Here is a 5,284-nt window from a genome sequence, read left to right on the forward strand (position 1 = left end):
TGCAGTCTCTGTCACAACTACTCAGCTGTGCTACTGTAGCATAAAAACAACAGTAAACAACAGGTAAATAAATAAGCATAGCTGTGTTCCAATAAAATATTTTTTTAAAAAACGGGTTACAGACTGGATTTGGCCCATGAGCTATATAGTTTGCCAATCCCTGAATTAGATGATTTGTCCCAAAGCAACAAGATCAGTTAGGAAATGATTGCAGTAATCCAAAGAGTGATAATGAGAGCTTGAACTGAAGCAGTGGATGTGAAATTGCAGAGAAGGACATGATTCCAGAAACATTAAGAAGGTAGAAATGTCAGGACTTGATAACCAATTGGATGTTGTGGCTGAGGGGGCAGAAGTCGGGGAGGACTCCAGAGTTTATAGTTTTAGTGATTGGAAAGATCATGTTGCCACCAATAAAAATGGAAAAAATAAAAGGTCAGGAGATTCAGTGATGCAAAGATTTCACCAGGGTGTGAGTTATAGTTTGTTTTTTGTTTGTTTTTTAGTTTTTTTGCAATACGCGGGCCTTTCAATGTTGTGGCCTCTCCCGTTGCGGAGCACAGGCTCCGGACGCGCAGGCTCAGCGGCCATGGCTCACGGGCCTAGCCGCTCCGCGGGATGTGGGATCTTCCCGGACTGGGGCACGAACCCGTGTCCCCTGCATCAGCAGGTGGACTCTCAACCACTGCGCCACCAGGGAAGCCCTATAGTTTTTTTTTAATTGTTGCAATACAATAAGTATTTTTAATCACAAAATATGTAATAAACATGTTTAATATAAAATTATATTTTTTCCACTTAATCTGTAGACTATTTTGTTCTAGGAAATTAAGTCTGCTCACTTAAGCTGTAAATGAACTCTCTCACCAGTCCTGTATTACTTAGGTTCCCTTGATAAACAGAAAACTTTAGACTCTCTTGGCCTAACTTTTTCTTTTCAAACTGTTTGAGATAAAGAATACTTCTAGCAGTTTCAAGTCTACTAAAAACGTGTGAAACCACTTTCTCCTACACCTTGTAGGCCCTGTTTACACAAAATGCTGAGTTGATGGACCATAAATCTCACCCAGTTGGCAGTTCCCAAGTTCCTATATAACACACTTGATCTCTGTTGCTTTAGTATGAATGAGTATCAGATCATGTGAGAGGAGAATATGTGTGCTGTAAAAACTCAGAGGATAGGGGCTTCCCTGGTGGCACAGTGGGTAAGCATCCTCCTGCCAATGCAGGGAACATGGGTTTGATCCCTGGTCCGGGAAGATCCCACATGCTGCAGAGCAACTAAGCCTGTGCACCACAACTACTGAGCCTGCACTCTTGAGCCTGTGCGCCACAACTACTGAAGCGCATGCACCCTAGAGCCCGCACGCTGCAGCTGCTGAGCCCATGTGCTGCAGCTACTGAAGCCCGCGTACCTAGAACCCATGCTCTGCAACAAGAGAAGCCACCGCAATGAGAAGCTCGCACACCACAACGAAGAGTAGCCCTGGCTCACTGCAACTAGAGAAAGGCCACACGCAGCAATGAAGACCCAACGCAGCCAAAAACATAAATAATTTTTTTTAATTGAAAAGAAAATAGTACACTTGGTATTAAGAGGGATATGAAAATAAAGTAATAATAGTGTTTTAAAAAATAAATAAAAACACAGAGGATAAAACTCAGAAAGAAATAAAGCTCTGGAAAATAAATCATTACCCTATGTATCCTACTTATAGTGATTGTAATTTATAGAAGTCAGTTCTCACTAACTATAAAGCCAACTGGTATGTCCATCCTCGTTTCTTCTCTTGCTTTTCTTTTTTCTGTTCTCTGTTAGTTCCTTTCTTATTTCTCTTTTGCCATACCTTTCTTCTCCTTTTCAAGTTTCACTCTCTCTCTTTTTATCTTCTCATCATCTTCCTTATTTCTAGTCTATTTTTAACTCCCTTTCTTCATCTAGTCAAACACATATTTTTGTGAGGAACTATCACAACTTTTTTTAAAGATAACCTTCATTAACTAAGTGTTCCTTTTAAACTGGAGAGAGACAAAGACAGATTGATGGAGAGAATTGTTTTCTGATTTTTTAAGCCTAAAGCATGCTATATAATGAGAATATACAAAAGAGTACTACTTTAAGTCATTTTATGAGTAGTATATAAGGAATACATCTAGGGTTGTTGGTGCCTAAAGCTAAATAGTACAAAATTAAGTATGAGAGTAAATAATTACTTTTAACAAAAGCAATCAAAACAGACTGAAAATGTTTTAAAGATTACAAATGCTATATACATCTCAAATACCAGAAAAATAATGTAATATTTTTGTGAATTAACTATGTGACACATCTCTATGATAATTCCCCCCCCCCATCCTTTGGCTTCATATTCTTCGACTCCTTCTTCAAATGGCAATGAGTTTACAATATTCCCTGTAGAAAGAATAATGGTCCAGCTACAAGTTTGTGCCCTAAAACAGGAACATGAAGTGAGTCCTATCTCATGCAATTCCTATTAATAAAGAACAAAATGAGTAGTACATTTGCAACCGCCTCTGCTCCATTATCAAATACGTTCCTGACAAGAGAAAAACTCCATTTTGATTGGAGTCTGATTGGAGTGAGAAACAAATCCTATAACTTTTCACGTATGATGATTGGAAGAATTTTCCAAAGATCAGTTCTAGTCGATACATTTCCAGCATATTTATCCTCCACTACCCACATATTACTGGTGGAAGCCTTCCATGATAATTCCAAGCAGAGGGGAGACATTGCAGGCTTAGAGAAAGGGCACGGAAGGACTCTGAACAGTGCTTACTCATCTAATTAATATTTCAAAGAAAGTTGATAGCAAGAAATTGTACTTTCCTGATGATTTACTGAAAATAGTTTACCAGGAGCAACACGCTACTGAGGATCTACTAAGCTTCTCAAAAAGCAAACCATTTTCATTCTGAGGAAGGTTTTATTTTTTACATTTTTTTTAGAAACTGCTTTTTTTCCATCAACCTATTTCCATTTTAAGAGTTTGTAGAAGAACAGCTTAAGACCACTCAGTGGTTGTTCCTACCCACTCAGTGGCCTGAGCAGTGGGAGCTGCAGACCAGTCTTCAGTGGGGAACTGCTGAGTAGGCACAGAGGGCACCTGTACACCTTCGGACCAGTCCGCCGCTTCAGGTTGGGCAGCAGTGAACTCAGGAGCTAGAACAGTCCATTCACCCTGAAACTCCTCCTTGGCCACAGCCTTCTCAGCTGCCGCCTGCTCTTCCTTTTCAATCTCTTCAGGATCTCTGTAGAAGTAGAGATCAGGCATGACCTCCCATGGTTGTTCACAGGAGATGGTCCCACGCATGCGCAGAACTTCCCGGGCAAGCATCCACCACATCAGGCCCACTGAGTGAACTCCCTTGTTGTTTCACAGGATGGCAATGTCCACATAACACAGAGGAGAGTCTGTGTTACACAGAGCAATGGTAGGCAGGTTAACATAAGAGGCCTCTGTGAGAGGCTGGTGGTCAGCCCTGGGATCAGTAACCACCAGAAGTCTTGGCTCCCGGAAGGCTGCCTGGATCTGGTTCGTGAAGGTTCCAGGAGTGAAGCGGCCAGCAATAAGAGTGGCTCCAGTGGCAGCAGCAAACTTCAGCACAGCTCACTCGCCAGTATTCCTGGAGGATGTGACACTGACATCAGGTGGGTTTTCAATGGCAACAATGGCACGAGCTGCCAACAGAAGCTTCTCCCAGGTTCTCTTCAGATTTATGATGTAGATGCCATCACTTTTCCTTTTGTAGATGTACTGTTCCATTTGGAAGTCAAGGTTGGTGCTACTTAAGTGGGTTCCTGCTGCAAGGAATATGAGGACATCCTCCTCCTTCATTTGCAGGACATCAAGGGCTCCAAACATTGTGAACGTTTCCATTTAAGTTACGATGGGAATCCAGAACAATGCCGTCTGGACCCCTGTCTAGGTAGTGGGGAAAGGAACAAGTTTTTGTTTTTAGTGGTGTTCTGATGTCAGCAAGATTTGGGAAAACAGTCTCCAGTAATTCCAGGTTAACAAACTTTGCCTATTTCCCCCCTTTCCTTTGAAAATCCTGCTGACAGTTAACAATTATAAATTAGTGCACACCAAACTCTAAATAACTGAGAAGAGCATTTCTCAGTCTGTGTTCCTTGGAACACTAGTTTCCAGCAATGTTAGTTGTGTTATATGAAATGCTGCATGCTCTTTCTTCTTTGAGTGTCAAAAGACATATTTGCATGTTAAAGACTCAGTGAATTTTGCATAGATAAACCTATTTAACATTGTTTAACGAAGTTTTTCCCAAATATGTATGACTGTGGAATCACACACACACACACACACACACACACACTTGTGGGATTCGGGGGGCAGTTAGTGAAATAGCTAAAAGAGTATTCTGTAGTTTGGAAAATGACGTCTCCCAAAGAAATCAAAACCAGAGCTAAAAGAATGAGACTTCAAGCCTAGAATTTTAGGTGAATGGAGACAGTAGGCATTTTATAGCTCCTAAAATCGTTTCAGTAGGCAGTCATTTGTCATTATTCAATATAAAGACCCTGATCAAGGCTATTGCTATGTCAGTAATTGTAAAAGGATATGTCCAGTAATTCAGTCCATCTGATTTCCCAGGCCTTGTAAATATCTGCTTCAATGTGGTACACAGAAAAGCTATAGCAGATTGGGCATATTTTGAGCCACAGGCAAAATATTCTAAGTTCAAGCATTTATTGAATTTTACTTGCCAGTTTTCATGGCATGTGTGATATTTTTAGCTGACTAGTGATAGTCATTCAATCCAACAATATTACACATTTTATATGAGAAATGCGCTAGTATATTGACAAAGACTCTCTCCTTGACCAAACTTTAGTCAGGCTCCCCAGAACTCTCTTCTTATGTAGGTCTAGACCTTTGGACTTCCCTGTCTATCTTTATATCACCCAATTTTAGCAAAAACCCTGTTTAGTCAGTTTTGCAGGAATCCCCACCCTCAATATCTGATCAAATTCCTTATTCCGCCATCTTCCCCCAGGCGTTATCTGATCACCCTGGCCTACCTTCAGCAAGAATCCTATCAAGTCTGTTTAGCCAAAATTCTCCCTTACCGTTGATGTTTCCTCTAAGTAATTTTCCATCTGCTGACCCCCACCCTGCTCCTTGGTTATAAATCTCTACTTCCCCGTATTGTTTTTAGAATTGAGCCCAGTTCTATATTGCGGTCTCTTTTCCCATATTGCAGTAGTTCCTGAATAAAATCTGTTTCTACTGCCTTAAGT

General features: G+C 40.8%; 1 pseudogene across 1 annotated transcript; it reads right to left on the reverse strand.

Annotated features, from left to right (window-relative positions):
* Positions 1-3,002: 3,002 nt before the first annotated feature.
* On the reverse strand, positions 3,003-3,942 carry LOC309803118 (small ribosomal subunit protein uS2-like; annotated as a pseudogene). Its single transcript has one exon. The product of its transcript is annotated as a small ribosomal subunit protein uS2-like (transcript).
* Between the last annotated feature and the right edge of the window lie 1,342 nt (positions 3,943-5,284).

Source organism: Mesoplodon mirus (genome assembly GCF_964341445.2).
Source record: "Mesoplodon mirus genome assembly, chromosome: 4".
NCBI lineage: Eukaryota > Metazoa > Chordata > Mammalia > Artiodactyla > Ziphiidae > Mesoplodon > Mesoplodon mirus.